The 16,231-nt window shown below is 44.3% G+C and overlaps 1 long non-coding RNA gene across 1 annotated transcript; it reads left to right on the top strand.

The window, feature by feature from the left end:
* The first annotated feature begins 6,711 nt into the window (after nt 1-6,711).
* LOC145859013 (uncharacterized) lies at nt 6,712-9,865 on the top strand. Its single transcript, XR_014379341.1, has 3 exons — nt 6,712-6,961; nt 7,270-7,393; nt 7,508-9,865. It is a non-coding gene; the product is annotated as an uncharacterized LOC145859013 (long non-coding RNA).
* The last annotated feature ends 6,366 nt before the right edge of the window (nt 9,866-16,231 follow it).

The following is a 16,231-nucleotide window of genomic DNA, read 5'->3' as shown; positions in this document are numbered from 1 at the left end:
AAATTAGTTAAGCGTTCCAAACCTCTCTGCCAATAACAGCTAGTTTTTGGGTTTCCCTTCCCCACTCAGACCACTCCCAGACAGTCATAGTAAAATTCTTGCTTGAGAAGTTGCTCTTTTGCTAAGAAGCTATTTTTGTTTCTTTTTAACCACTTTAATTAAAAACAATCAAAGTAAGGTAATTAAATGTAATTCAAATGTATGCAAGCATTTAGACTGATTTGCTGATCATCCACTTTAGTGCAAAGTTCCTTTGAGGAATGAGCGCCACCTATTGGTGAATTGATTAACTAGTTCCTCTGCACATCAAAGATGTACCCGCAGGATCCTCACTATAAATATGTATATATACTAGTGTTCAGCATGCTCCTAACAAGGGCTCCACAAAACACCTCACTTTCAGTTCGCAGCATTTGGAAACAAAAATGCTAATACCACATGCGAGTCAATGGAGGGAACAGCAGAGAAGACAAAATGTGCTTTCATGACAGGGAGTTTCTGAACACATAAATCCCCTGTGCTCTCTTTGATGAGGCTTGAATTCACCACCGATCATGTAACACCACAAAAGCAGCCACAACCTCCACCCCCAAATAGCACCATGTGAAAAATACAAGGCCATACAACACATCTGAAACCAGGCCAAAGTGAATGCTGTCTTGAGATGCTCACACAATCAAGTTACCCTAATGCAAGTGGACAGGCGATCTTTCTGCTATAGTCAGCAGGCACAATATGCCATAATTACGTATTCACAAAATGCAAGCATCTTAAATGTATGTGCAAAGAAACCAAAGCCTTTAAAACTAAATAGGGCCAGGGGAGATGCTAAAGGAAGTGATACACTCAGATCACTACAAGTAAATTACAACTCATGTTCTTGCTAAGTATAGGAGGGCTCAACTCATTCCAAATAAATACACCGGCTCAACCCATAGGTCAATACTGAAAAACAGAAGAATAGAGGAGCCCATATTTACAATGTGCGAAGTCATATGGTGGTCTGGCATTGTTCCACTAAAAGGGCTAGGATATTCCAGTACTTGGAACTGGGATAGTGTTGAAGATGTGGAAAACTTGACAGGATACTTTTACATCCACAACACAATATAGAAGAGACTACTAGGAATTTCTGTTTTAACTCCTGGAAGATCGCACAAGAAGGCATAATTATTAATTATTTGAGTATTCTCTTTCAAAGGCTAAGGTTGGAGACCATGTTAGCAGATGTCTGTTCCTCTCTTCACATGCCAGGGGAGATTGATTGGCCCATAATTAGATTCAAACACAACCTGAAGAATAGTTAACTACGAGGAGAACAACACCAGTCCAACCTCTGGGAACAGGCCAGGGCCCTCACTCCATAATACTCCAATCAGAAAATAGAGATACATCTACTATGGTTCTACTTTTTCCAATAGCGTCAGAGAAAACCTTACACTGTATCTGTAATACTTTGTACGTTTTAAAGAGTGACTGCCCGTAAAAAACAACTCATCTTTTTGAAAATGGCCTATGGGGCATCGATATGAGTCAGAAACATTTATTCTAGTGTCAAAAGTGTAAATAGGATTTAAATCAAATGACATTTTATTTGACACATGCGCCGAATACAACCGGTGCAGATCTTACAGTGAAATGCTTACTTACAAGCCCTTAACCAACAATGCTTTAAGTAGTTAAGAAAAAAATAAAATATTAAGTGTTAAGTAAAAAATACATAAGTAAAACATTTTAAATTGAAAATTAAAGTAACAAATAATTAAACAGCAGCAGTAAAATAACAAGCGAGGCTATATACAGGGGGTACCGGTACAGAGTCAATGTGCGGAGGCACCGGTTAGTTGAGGTAATTGAGGTAATATGTACATGTAGGTAGAGTTAAAGTGACTATGCATAGATAATAAACAGAGAGTAGCAGCAGCGTAGAAGAGGGGTCTGTGTAGCCCTTTGATTAGCTGTTCAGGAGAATTATGACTTGGGGGTAGAAGCTGTTAAGAAGCCTTTTGGCCCTCGAATTTGCACTCCGGTACCGCTTGCAATGCAGTAACAGAGATAACAGTCTATAACTAAGGTGGCTGGAGTCTTTGACAATTTTTAGGGCCTTCCCCTGATATAGAGGACCTGGATGGCAGGAAGCTTGGCCCCAGTGATCAAATCAAATCAAACTTTATTTGTCACATGCGCCGAATACAACAAGCGTAGACCTTACCGTGAAATGTTTACTTACAAGCCCTTAACCAACTGTGCAGTTCAAGAAGAGTTAAGAAAATAATTAACAAATAAACTAAAGTAAAAAAATCACCATAACATAACACTAACGAGGCTATATACAGTGGGTACCGGTACAGAGTCAGTGTGCGGGGGTACAGGTTAGTTGAGGTCATTTGTACATGTAGGTGGGGGGGGGGGGGGGGGGGGGGGTCAACGTAAATAGTCCGGTGCCCATTTGATTATTTGTTCAGCAGTCTTATGGCTTGGGGGTAGAAACTGTTAAGGAGCCTTTTGGTCCATGACTTGGCGTTCCGGTGCCGCTTGCCGTGCGGTAGCAGAGAAAATAGTCTATGACTTGGTTGGCTGGAGTCTCTGACAATTTTATGGGCTTTTTTATGGGCTGACATCGCCTATTATATAGGTCTTGGATGGCAGGAAGCTTGGACCCAGTGATGAACTGGGCCGTAGGCACTATTCTCTGTAGCACCTTATGGTCAGATGCCAAGCAGTTGCAATAGCAGGCAGTGATGCAACCGGTCAGGATGCTCTCGATGGTGCAGCTGTAGAACGTTTTGAGGATCTGGGGATCTATGCCAAATATTTTCAGTCTTCTGAAGAGAAAATTATTTTGTTGTGCCCTCTTCACGACTGTCTTGGTGTGTTTGGACAATGATCGTTTGTTGGTGATGTGGACACCAAGGAACTTGAAACTCTCGGCCCACTCCACTACAGCCCGTTGAAATTAATGGGGGCCTGTACGGCCCGCCTTTTCTTGTAGTCCACGATCAGCTCCTTTGTCTTGCTCACATTGAGGGAGAGGTTGTTATCCTGGCACCACACTGCCAGTTCTCTGACCTCCTCCCTATAGGCTGTCTCATCGTTGTCGGTGATCAGGCCTACCACTGTTGTGTCGTCAGCAAACGTAATGATGGTGTTGGAGTCGTGTTTGGCCACGCAGTCGTGGGTAAACAGGGAGTACAGGAGGGGACTAAGTACAGACCCCTGAGGGGCCCAAGTGTTGAGGATCAGCGTGGCAGATGTGTTGCTACCTACCCTTACCACCTGGGGGCAGCCCGTCAGGAAGTCCAGGATCCAGTTGCAGAGGGAGGTGTTTAGTCCCAGGGTCCTTAGCTTAGGGATGAGTTTCGTGGGCAACATGGTGTTGAACGCTGAACTGTAGTCAATGAATAGCATTTTCACATAGGTGTTCCTTTTGTCCAGGTGGGAAAGGGCAGTGTGGAGTGCAATTGAGATTGCATTATCTGTGGATCTGTTGGGGCGGTATGCGAATTGGAGTGGGTCTAGGGTATCCAGGAGGATGCTGTTGATGTGAGCCATGACCAGCCTTTCAAAGCCTTTCATGGCTTCCGACGTGAGTGCCATGGGGCGGTAATCATTTAGGCAGGTTACCTTCCCTTCCTTGGGCACAGGGACTATGGTGGTCTGCTTGAAACATGTAGGTATTACAAACTCGGTCAGGGAGAGGTTGAAAATGTCAGTGAAGACACTTGCCAGTTGGTCCACGCATGCTTTGAGTACACATCCTGGTAATCCATCTGGCCCCACGGCTTTGTGTTGACCTGTTTAAAGATCTTGCTCACATCAGCTACCGAGAGCGTTATCACACAGTCATCCAAAACAGCTGGTGCTCTCGTGCATGCTTCATAAAAGGCATTTAGCTCGTCTGGTAGACTCGCGTCACTGGGCAGCTCGAGTCTGGGTATCCCTTTGTAGTCCGTAATAGTTTTCAAGCCCTGCCACATCCGACGAGCGTCAGAGCCGGTGTTGTAGGATTCAATCTTAATTCTGTATTGACGCTTTGCTTGTTTGATGGTTCGTCTGAGGGCATAACGGGATTTCTTATAAGTGTCCAGATTAGTGTCCCGCTCCTTGAAAGCGGCAGCTCTAGCCTTTAGCTCGATGCGGATGTTGCCGCCTGTAATCCATGGCTTCTGGTTGGGATATGTACGTACGGTCACTGTGGGGATGACGTCGTCAATGCACTTGATGAAGCCGTATACTCATTAATGCCATACTTCAAGCAGTCCTAAATCCTGCAATATCCTATTGATCTTTTTAGCAACTAGGCTAATTTTCATATTTTGATTTGTGTGGTCCAATTTTGAGTTTAAAATCGTGTTAAAATCCCCTCCACAGATAAGAGTGCCAGAGCATTCTGTGGCAATTAAATCAAACACCTTCCTGTAGAAGACCATGTCACTCCCCGGGGGCACGCATACATTAAATAATGTAACTTCCTTGTTATCCAGTTTACTTTTAACAAGTATAAATTTACCCTCCTTGTCTTTTATTTCTGATATGAACTCAAAATTAATTGAATTTGGGACCAAGATTGCAACGCACCTTGCTATTTGGAGGATTGTCTCTTGTCTCTGGAGTTTGAGGGGGTGAGCCTGTCCGCAGTAGGGGCCCCTCGCTCAGATATGAAAATGCGTGACGCAGTCGCAAATAAGACCTGTTGGAACCGAAAATAAAATGGGCACCTATTTCGTCGCTTATACACATCGGTTAATTACAAGTGCAAACTATATAGGTCGTGCGTGCATATCCTCCCCTTTATATGCCCTTCTGTCAACCTGTTGTCAATGTGTCATTAATCATAAGCTAATAGATATGTTATTTACGTGACCATACATAATGTGTCCATAAAGAACACATACTTTTGGCTACTCACTCTTGCTCAGCATTGGGGGAAAATAGGAGAGATATTTTACCTATTGCAATGTCAACCGTAACAACCCAATACGTCTTAACAGCTCGCGGTAACTATTAAGTCTGTTAAATCCGATTCAGTGTCTTCCATCTTCTCGTTGGAAATGCCTGAATCTCTCTCGGATGTGAACGTCCTCTCGCCGAGGTGGTTTCCCTCTTTTTCTGTGACTCTGCTCGCCGACAACGATCCTTGGGAGGGCCTGCTCGAGTCTTCCTGCCGGTGAAGACGCCTTTCTCCTGGCGGTATACTCCACTGGGATGCCCCTCGACTTCAGGTCCTCAGCTGCCTCGTCTGCATGCTTGTATGTAACCGGGCCATTTTCCAGAAATACCCGCGTTTTTGCCCAGGAATGGTGTTTGGAAGCGAATACCTTTCTCTTTAAGTGCTTTCTTGATGGGGGTGTATTCCTTCCTTCTTTTCAGTATCTCTCCCGCGTAGTCATGATCAAAGAACACTCGTAGGTCTTGGAAGTTAACAGGCTTTTTCCAGGCTGCACGTAAGACTTTCTCTTTGACTGAGAATTTTAGGAACCGTACTAACGATCTTGGTAGGGCACCGCTGGGAGGTTTTGAGGCCAGAGCTCGGTGTGCTCTCTCGATTCACAGGTCAGTGTCGTCTTCAAGTATTTCTTTGAATAGACCCTCCACGAATTTTGGCATAGAGTCTTTTTCTGTGCCCTCTGCCACGGAATAAAGTCTAATGTTGTTTCGAAGTGAAAAATCTTCGAGTTCTGTCACTTTTGCCTGTAGTTCATGATGGCTTTTCAAAGACTGTTCAAGTATTTCCTTGACTGCAGTGTTCCATGTGTCTGTTTCCCCAATGCGCTGTTCTGCGTCCCCCATTCTTGTAGATAATGTCCGTCTTGAACTCCTTTGTTATTTTCGAACATCTTCTCGAAGTTCCTCTCGTATGCCTGTGAGTGTCTCATGCAATTCCTCCTTTATCATCTCACGAAATTAGGGTTATTTTGCTGCTGCTAGCTTATTTGCGCTAGCATTAGCCATCTCGGTTTCGTCGACGATTATATCTTCTGCTGTCTTGTTATGGGCTATTGTTGTAGCTCCACAACCTTTTCCTATTTTCCCCTTTTCCATTTTTTGTAAGTTATTATAATGCTCAGAGTAAATTCTTGTATTTAGGGGGGAAACACCTAACCGATGTTCAGTACAAAAAACTAGGCAGCCATTTCCTAAATTGCGTCACCGGAAGTCCCCGACTGTTTTTCTGTTAGACAAAGTGCACAGTTGGGTGCCAGACTGATCCCCTTGTCATGAATGGATCCTAGGACCTACCTGAAGGAGCAAAGGTGGCTATCATAACATCTACAGCAATGTGATTGGAATGGTTTAGTGGCCTCCAAAAATCATTTAATTCACTGTTGACTTGCTATTTTTACAGCTTGTCAGCCAAGACCTCAGAATAAAATGCGACACATGTACACTTGTGACACCTCCTTCGTTGTTGCCAGTCTCCCTCGCCTCCTATGAAAAGGTCATGCCATCACGAGGCCTCTGACAGTGGCCCGAGTTACAGCCCATATGACGCAGACGGCTTCATCAACGACAGGTAATGTTTGTTATGTGAAATGTGAAAAGTTGTATTCAAATATACCCAGCTTGATAAACTAGTAGCCCAATTCCCCAGCCAAGCACATACAACTAGTAATTTTTGTTGTGAAATGCATTAGCAAAAAACTTTGCATTTTCTATAGAACTAAATGCAATTCACCACTTGGCTGTCTATTATATCACCCTTTAACAGGCCCTCCCAGTCCACAGCACCTTATAATATTGCCTGCTGCAGTTGTTCGAGAGATGTCCAGTTTGCAGCCGAACATGCAGCATAGAGAAGACCAGCAAGGGGGCCCTTATCAGCATCATGCAGACATGCCCTCACTGTGAGTATTCCTATGAATGGAACAGTCAGCCACTTGTTGGCAAGTATCAGCCCAGCAACCTTCACCTGTCGGTGGCAACAGCTTACACAGGCTCATCATTTGTACAAATACAGAAGGTAACCCACTTTATTACTTTGATACATTTGATAGCCCAATTGTGAAACCTAATTTATGTAAACAGACATTACTTGTTGATTATTTTATACTTCTTAGATGCATACAATGTCCAGGGCATAACCTAGCCTGGTGGATCCAGTCTGATCACTGTGTTCACCATTCTATTTCACTTCACATTTTATGATATCTGAAGTGAAATAGAAAGGTGAATGCAGCGATCAGGTTGGGTCCACCAGGCTAATCATAACCAACATTGATCATGTAATCAGTGCTCTGTGTGTGTGTGTGTTTGTGTTTGACCGACCAGTATCTTTGATGAGGGGCTGATCTATGCTGCTATGCCCGTCAATGGGGCTCTGTCAAAGAATCTCACCTCCAGCCTCACCACTTGCATGCTCACCAACGGTCGTCGAAGGGGAGAAGAGAATTATGTAGGTTTAGTCTGACCTGTTCAAATGTCAGCATAGCACCTGTTTGTGTGTCAGATATGACCTATCCTAACTGCCATTAGTAATAGAAAAGTGAATGTGTGTTTGTGTTCACAGAAACATGTATGGAGCCAGCACATAGAGACTTGCAAAATGATGTGATGAAGTTCAGACTCACGGACGAGCTTCTCTCAAAGGAGATATACCTGGAACTCAGCATAACATTTTTACTAGACATAACTTTTACTTGGGTCTTTTTTATTATTTAATTGAATGGTATCATTCAATACGGGCAGGGAGAAACCCTGTGTATTCTGCACCAGGATCAGGGAACTCCTGTTGTACACGGGACACCACACAGGAAGATATGACCACTCTGACATGTTTGCCAAGGTAGCCTCACTACCACCAGACAAAATGCCGATAGGCACAGTATCTGTATCGGCTGGGAATGACAATGGTGCACATTGTTATATGTGACTCGTTTCAGGAAAGTAGGCATATGTCGCGTGTCACTACTTCACAGGAGCGCTATTTGAACGTAAACAATGTTTTTAAAATCAAAATGCGTTTTGGGGGAATAAAATTGTTAAATTACGAGCCTAGTTGGTTTAGCCATGGAAAAAGACAGAAACTTTCCCGCTAGCCATGATTGACTGAGATAATGAGTGGTTTGGACATGCCGAGAGATGAGTTCGGATTGGTCTACCATGTAGCACGCTTCTGTCTATAATATGAGCTGGTCAGTATGTGTAGGTAATCCTTTCCAACGTGGCTTTTTTGAAAGATATCACATAGTAGAACTGCATAAGTGTTGCTCTCCACTTTCTGGAGGACTGAGTTTTGAAATCAGTGGAATTAGAGTATGATAGCTAAGGAGATGGAGAAAATTCTGCCGTTTGATTGGAAATATGCAGACGGAGTCGAAAAGAGAACACAGAAGGCTCCGGATTACATCTTCAAACTAAGAGCAACCATGGCATCCCTGACAGAGAAGGAGAAGCGTCCATCCATGTATATGGGTAAGAGAGTCTAGCTAGCTAAATTTTCAGATATTACACATTTCTAATTTTGTCAGAAAGTAATTTTCATTTGAAGTTAAAGTGTACTGTTAGCTAGCTAGCTAACGTTAGCTGGCTGGCTAGCTAGCTAATGTTACGGGTATGATCTTTGTGGTAATTTTATTCATATCTCAGAGCCATTTGCATTGCTAGTTATAGCCTGATGTTAGCTAGCTAACAATGAACCTGGTTGGTTTGCTACCTGCAGATTCATGCAGGGTAGTAATGTCATGAGATGGTATTATGGTTCATTGTTTAGCTAGCTAGCTACATGTCTTAACAAAAGACCACTATGCAAGTAACTATTTCAATAGAATGTTAATGATGTCACTGTGACAACTGTCGATAGACGTAGCTAGTCAATTCGCTCTGGCTATCTACTCTGATTTCAGAGCACTCTCGTCTGAGTGTGCCAGAGCGCAGAATAACTGATGAATTTACGAATGCTCAACACCCGTTGAACATGGCCGGTGTCAGTAAATGTTGGCAAAAAATGAGTAATTAAATTGTTGCCAGCAGCACAGTTAAAGTTACCAACGCTCTGAATAACATGAAAACAGCCTAATCAGCTCTGCTAGGGAGAGTAAAATGGTCAGAGTGAGGTGTTCTCTCATTTGTGTCTGAAAGTATCTAGCCAGTTAGCTTGGGTGCTTGACTGCCGTTGTGAGGTCAGAGCTCTCTGATCAACCCTACTCCTCGGCCAGTGTCCAGTGTGCGAACAACAATCTGACAAGGCTCTGAATTTACGAACGCCCAGAGCGCACTCTGGCACTCCAGATAAAATGTAAGAACACACCCGTAGTATAAACTAGCCTTTAGTCTTGAAATCTTTGGTTGTTTAGTACATGGCCTCACATGTGAATCCTCAAAGAGATGGGTGGGGCTAAAGCTTAAGAGGGTGAGAATGATGCTGAATGGGTGTAGACAAAGAAGAGCTCTCCAGTAGGTACCAAAACACTGAAGGGCCATTTTCTCAAAAGTGAGGTTACAAGTTTATAAACTTACAAAGCAGAATTACTTTCCCATTGTTCCTCAACTGTAGTGTATTATATAAAAATGTTTGTAGCTCTGAGTCTCTACTTTTATCCAATGTAAAAAACACAATTTAAAATTTTACTACATAAGACCGAATCGAGCCGGTCTGTCACATATTAGCAGAACACTGTTTATTCTACATGGACGTGTTACTACAATTGAAAGTAATCAAAACAGTTATGAATATCTACATACATTCAGCAATTGCATTCTCTTATTACTCTGTAGGCTGCTGACCTGTTCAAAGTTCATTTGCTGTCATTTGATTGCTGTTTTGTTTCATATTGTGTTTGATTGTTGTGTTGCTGTGATCAGGGAACCCTTGTGAATGAAACCCTAAAATAAATAAATAAACACTTTTTTCTGGCATCTCACCATACATCTGCCTGTAGTTATTGAATTCAACCTGCGGGAGGTTTGTTTGTTGTGACTGAGCGGAGGGAAACAGCTGCGGACAAGGTTCTGACAGATGGATGTGTCTTGGTGCTGGCAACACACCCAAGAAACACCCATATCAAACCACACCCCCAAGCCAACTCACGTTTGGTTTCTGTCTTGGCCACCAGCATTTCTTGAGGAGCAAGCCAAAAAAACGAGGCCAAATCAGCGGGTGCAGTTCCCCTTTAAAATATTGTTGTCATTAAATTATGCAATTTACAGTAGAAATATATGATAGGATGCATAAATGCATCCATAGGACTACCTAGTTCGATTTGAATAATTTCACAATGTTAAGATTATGAACGTTAATATAACTCTGTTTGCTATCAGTTTATTTTATTGAGATACGCAGTCGACTACAACAATGTGAGGTACTGTATCTGTACACCACAGGAGGCTGGTGGCACCTTAATTGGGGAAAAGGGGCTCGTGGTAATGCCTGGAGCGGAATAGTTTCCATATGTTTGATGCCATTCCATTTGCGCCGTTCCAGCCATTATTATGAGCTGTTCTCCCCTCAGCAGCCTCCTGTGCTGAACACCAATGGCAGATGGAGTTGGTTTAGGGAATGTACATGTTTTCCTCCTTCTCTTTTTTAACAGATGGGTAGCCTACACAGAGAGGCTAATCTGAGTGGGTGTAGCCCTCAGAATGCATGCATTCAGTGATGCAAATGGGGGCCACAAACAGATGTGGCTCTAAATAGCATCACACAGAGAACACGGCGGCTGAGGCCCATTATGGCCCCTTGCTGCACTGGGTGGGGGAACCACAGAAATGAAAATAAATAAATGTCTCTGGGTTAAGCACTGGTTGGTTCATGAGCATCGGAGGATGGAAGGGGGAAATCCGCATTTTGCACTGATGTGTGAAGATCTCTCATGGGTGAGGGGGATTGAGAAATGGGTGAGGGGGTTGGAGAAGGGGTGAGAGGGTTGGAGAAGGTCATGAATAAAGACTTGTCTCAGATACATCTGGGCACTGAATGGATCTGTGATTTTAATGGCTCAGTGGGTTAGGGTATGGGGCTGGAAACATCTGGGTTGTGGGTTCGATCGCCACATACTGAATATGCTGTTTGTATCAGTCCAACATATATATTTGGATGGCAGGTAGCCTAGTGGTTAGAGTGTTGGGCCTGTAACTGAAAGGTTGCTGGATCAAATCCCTGAGCTGACAAGGTAAAAATCTGTCCTGTTCCCCAGTAGGCCGTCATTGTAAATAAGAATTGGTTCTTTACTGACTTGCCTAGTTAAATAAAGGTTGAATATCAGAAGTCTAATCCACTTCAGTCATTAAAAAGATCATGGCATAGAAGAGGCTGAGGTGAGATAACTGCTGTTCATCCTGTTACTGAATCAATGTTTCACCTTCTCAGTTCATAAAGCCGTTTCAGGCCACTAAGAATCTCAACAAAATCTCCAGCCAGGTGATGAGCCGACACTTTCAGTGTCACGTGACAGCGCGTAACAACAGCTATTTTAGTAGGAGATGATTGTGGACGGATAACACTCTCTTCACAGTGTCTTTGAAGTCATGATAGCCCGGCTATGTGGCCACTGGGTGACGGGTGCCGTCTGAGCAGAAGGAACCCCCCTGGTGTCAGACAGGCGAGAGAAGAGACTGGCTTTTGTCCTCATGGAGCTTTTAGTGGTTTTAGTGCATGGCCGTCTCTCCTAGATCCTTGAAGTGTCCTTTCCACAAAAATGTTGCAACTGCCTCGATGTCAATGAGTTACAAGTCCAAATAATACAAACTTCAAAACATTCCAATTAGAAGAGCTATGCTTAACACTATGTATGCAGTTGCATGCCAATTATAAGAATACCATTTTTTTTGATAAGTAAACAGAAGAATGTGAGTGGCAGAGTAACAATAAGGACGTTCCTAGTGACGTCTGGCTGCTTAATCTTATTCCCCAATAAAGGGAATAAGATTTGTCTTGTAAAGCTATGAGCATTTTAAAGCATTTCACAGCCTTCCCTTACTGTGAGTGGAAGAGAAGTAAAGGCAGAATTTACAGGCCTGCTATGCTACAAGGATCCTGCCATCACTGGTGGTCCGATTAGGGGCCATTCGTTTTATTGACATTTTTTAAGGCCTTGGCAACCCAGTTGACCCAGAGCTTAACCCTCCACTGGAGAGCACTATTCCATAGCAGGGGCTGAAGATGCGGCTCGTCGGGAAGGAAGTAGTTTGAAATGCATCACAACGCAGCACAATCATCACCAGCACGGTACTGGGGAGCGTCCACACGGACATGCCCCAGCCCCTGGCATCTCAGGAATCCTAATGGTGTCTTTACGATCCGGTTGGTGAGATGACAAAGACATCAAGGAGACATTTAGAGAACTGGCAGGCCGTCCACCAGCTGTCTAGAGGTAGAGGGGCTAGTCTGTGACTCACCACCGCTGATGGTCAAGTCGATTGACCACTCAGTGTCGGAGGGGGGATCAATTGAAACGCTTTCCCAACTGAGATACAATATTCTTTTAGAGGTTAGGTGCCAGGATGATGCCTACAACACAATGCTAATGACCTACAACACATTGCCAATGAACTGACGAACACGGTATGAGCACACCAGCCCATTTTACTATCGCACGCTTTCACATCTTGGCTGATGTTTCATGTTTTAATTGATATTTATACTTTATATTCAAAGATAATATCAACAGGCATACAGTATCTAACATTCATCATCATTTGAAAATGTTTTTGTTGTCTATACATAAAGAAAATGCTCCATAAAGCAAAACAAACAAACAAGAACAGCATGTGGCTCTTGAAACAGAGTGCTGTATCTCTCCTGGTTCCTGACACCATATCTCCTTTAACACCCTCTGTGTGGGTTTTGTTGACCCTTGTTTTGTTATCCAATACACCAGAGTTCCAAGCAACACCCGCCTTCCTCTACACACCCACCCCTCTGCTTCCCAGTTGAAAGAGATTGTGCATACATAACGATTACATTTAGTGAGGTTTTTGTTCATTTTGGACTTCGGAGCGGAATAGGGATTCTTCAGTAAAGTCTTTGTTGTCCTTCAACGAGAGACAACTTGTTTTCATGCCATTTTTTTCATTTTGAAATACTGCACCAAACATCTAAAATTGCACAACTAAGTTCTCGGCGAAAACGTCAAAATCAATGACAGATTTCTTGAATTATCTTAGAATAATTCTGACTATTTGAGGAAGTGGCTATGGCCTCTTAAAATAGACAAACAGTATTATTGCTGCTTTTTTCTCATTTTTCAAGCGAATGTCTTTCAAGAGAATATGCGAGCACACTCATTTGGTTTGCCTAGCCAACTTCGGCTAGCCGCCAGTCGAACTGAAGCATGCTGACACCTTAAAACTCCTTCCAACCCCCCCACCTCTCCTCCCCCTCTCCCTCCACTATCCCTACCCAGATCCATATCCTGGTTGATCCCATCTGCACAACTCAATCCCCCAAACCCACAAAAATGGAGTGTAGTGGCTTCAGTCAGTCAGTCTCACAACCCCCTCTCTCCCAGGGCTATGGACTATCCAGCCTTATCTACAACCATTTGTAGCAGCCTTTAGCATTGAAGAGCCTCGCAATGTTTTGCCTGCAGGGGTGGAAACTCTCTTTCAAAGAGCTCAGACCATTCTCAATGTCTCCTTCAGGGCTGTTATAGTTAATCAGTTAACTCAAGTTAACTTTTTGTAATTTTTGTGCTCAAGTTATTACATTTTTTGTAATTAATCGAATTGTGTGAAATCATTAAAAATACACTGAAAACATCCAAAATACATCATATACACCGCTAAAAACAACAACGAGATGTCAAAACAAGTGTAACGAGTGCGCTGAGGGTCGGGAAGCAAGTTCAGGGAGTGCATAATTTAATAAACAAATGAACAAAACAAGAAACCCGAACAACGCACAGACAGGAAACTGAAGCAGAAACAATAACGCATGGGGAAGGAACCAAAGGGAGTGACATATATAGAGAAGGTAATCAGGGAAGTGATGGAGTCCAGGTGAGTCTGATGACGCGCAGTTGCGCGTAACGATGGTGACAGGTGTGTGTCATAATGAGCAGCCTGCTGACCTAGAGGCTGGAAAGGGAGCACATGTGACAGTACCCCCTCCCCGACGCGCGGCTCCAGCCGCAGGACGCAAACCAAAATGAAAGATCCCAGGGATCAGGAGCAAACTGGCCACCTCTGCTGAGGCACGGGAAACCTGTCAGTCCGGCTGAGACGCGGGAGCATGGCGACCTAGAGCGCCGGAGAGAGAGCATACGTGACGGTACCCCCTCTGCGGCACGTTCGGCTCCAGACGCAGGACGCCAACCAAAGGGATGATACTGGGGATCCGGAGTGGACTGGTCGCTGAGGCGCAGAACCCCGACGAACCGGCTGAGGCGTGAGAGACTGATGAGCCGGCTGAGACCTCCCCGGTTGCCTTGGTTGAGTCACAGGAACCTGTTCACCAGCTGAGGCATGGGAGCCTATCGAGCCCGCTGAGGCATGGGAGCCTATCGAGCCCGCTGAGGCATGGGAGCCTATCGAGCCCGCTGAGGCATGGGAGCCTATCGAGCCAGCTGTAGCATGGGAGCCTATCGAGCCAGCTGAGGCATGGGAGCCTATCGAGCCCGCTGAGGCATGGGAGCCTATCGAGCCAGCTGTCGCATGGGAGCCTATCGAGCCAACTGAGGCATGGGAGCCTGTCGAGCCAGCTGTAGCATGGGAGCCTATCGAGCCAGCTGTAGCATGGGAGCCTATCGAGCCAACTGAGGCATGGGAGCCTGTCGAGCCAGCTGAGGCATGGGAGCCTGTTGAACCCGCTGAGGCATGGCAGCCTGTCGAGCTAGCCGAGGCATGGGAGCCTGTCGAGCGATCCGAGGCATGGGAGCCTGTCGAGCTAGCCGAGGCATGGGAGCCTGTCGATCCAGCCGAGGCATGGCAGCCTGTCGAGCCAGCCGAGGCATGGCAGCCTGTCGAGCCAGCTGAGAACATGGGAGCCTGTCGAGCCAGCTGAGAACATGGGAGCCTGTCGAGCCAGCTGAGGCATGGCAGCCTGTTGAGCCAGCTGAGGCATGGGAGCCTATCGATCCCGCTGAGGCTTGGGAGCCTATCGATCCCGCTGAGGTATGGAAACCCGTCGAGCCAGCTGAGGCAGGGGAACCAGACAAACCGTCTGAGGCCTCCCAGGTAGCTCCGGTTCGGACACCCGGACTCGACATCACCTCCAATACAAAAATAAATAAAAAACACCCCCTGATTCTTCCCTTTGGTGAGGCGTTATTCTGTAACGAGTACGCTGGGAGTCGGGAAGCAAGTTCAGGGAGTGCATAATTTAATAAACAAATGAACAAAACAAGAGACACGAACAGGAACCAAAGGGAGTGACATATATATGGAAGGTAATCAGGGAAGTGATGGAGTCCAGGTGAGTTTGATGACACGCAGGTGCGCGTAACGATGGTGACAGGTGTGCTCCATAACGAGCAGCCTGCTGACCTAGAGTCCGGAGAGCGAGCACACGTGACAACAAGTTGATATTGAGGTTATAGAAAGTGTGCTTTATCAATCTACATTATTTTTCTAGCTGTTACTTTGGACAAAATTAAAACGCCAATATTGTTGTAACGATTTTGTATAAAAAAATTGTAAATTACAGCTTAATTTGGGCAAATTCTGAATTTGCGGTTAATCGTGATTAATTACAGCAATTCCTGCGATTAACTAGATTACATTTTTTTTTAACCATTTGACAGCCCTGGTTAACTTTATTTGCTTAAATATAGCATCAAATCAAATTGTATTTGTCACATGCGCCAAATACAACAGGTGTAGACCTTACCGTGAAATGCTTACTTACAAGCCCTTAACCAACAATGCAGTTTTAAGAAAAATGAGAGTTAAGAGAATGTTTACTAAATAAACTAAAGTAACAAATAAAAGAGTAACAATAAAATAACAATAACGAGGCAATTTACAGGGGGTACCGGTACCGAGTCAATATGCCGGTCTACAGGTTAGTCGAGGTAATTGAGGTAGTATGTACATGTAGGTAGGGTTAAAGTGACTATGCATAGATAATAGATAACAAACAGCGAGTAGCAGCAAACTAAATAAAGTATCACCTTGCAAGAGGTTTTTATACAATAAATGTATTAATCGTGCATATGTTCAATATGGAAATGAATACGAGAAGAAAGTTAACGATGTCTTTTAGCTGGAATATGGCTGGAGTGGTCAACGGACATGCTTTTGGTATTCCAATGGAAAGGCCTACGCCCTGCAGACTGGTAAACCCATCCCCTCTCCC

The sequence above is a fragment of the Salmo salar genome, chromosome 11, assembly GCF_965601325.2.
Source record: "Salmo salar chromosome 11, fSalSal1, whole genome shotgun sequence".
In the NCBI taxonomy this organism is placed as follows: Eukaryota; Metazoa; Chordata; class Actinopteri; order Salmoniformes; family Salmonidae; genus Salmo; species Salmo salar.
The sequence above is the reverse complement of the archived record's forward strand: the minus strand, read 5'-3'. Positions and strand labels throughout refer to the sequence as shown.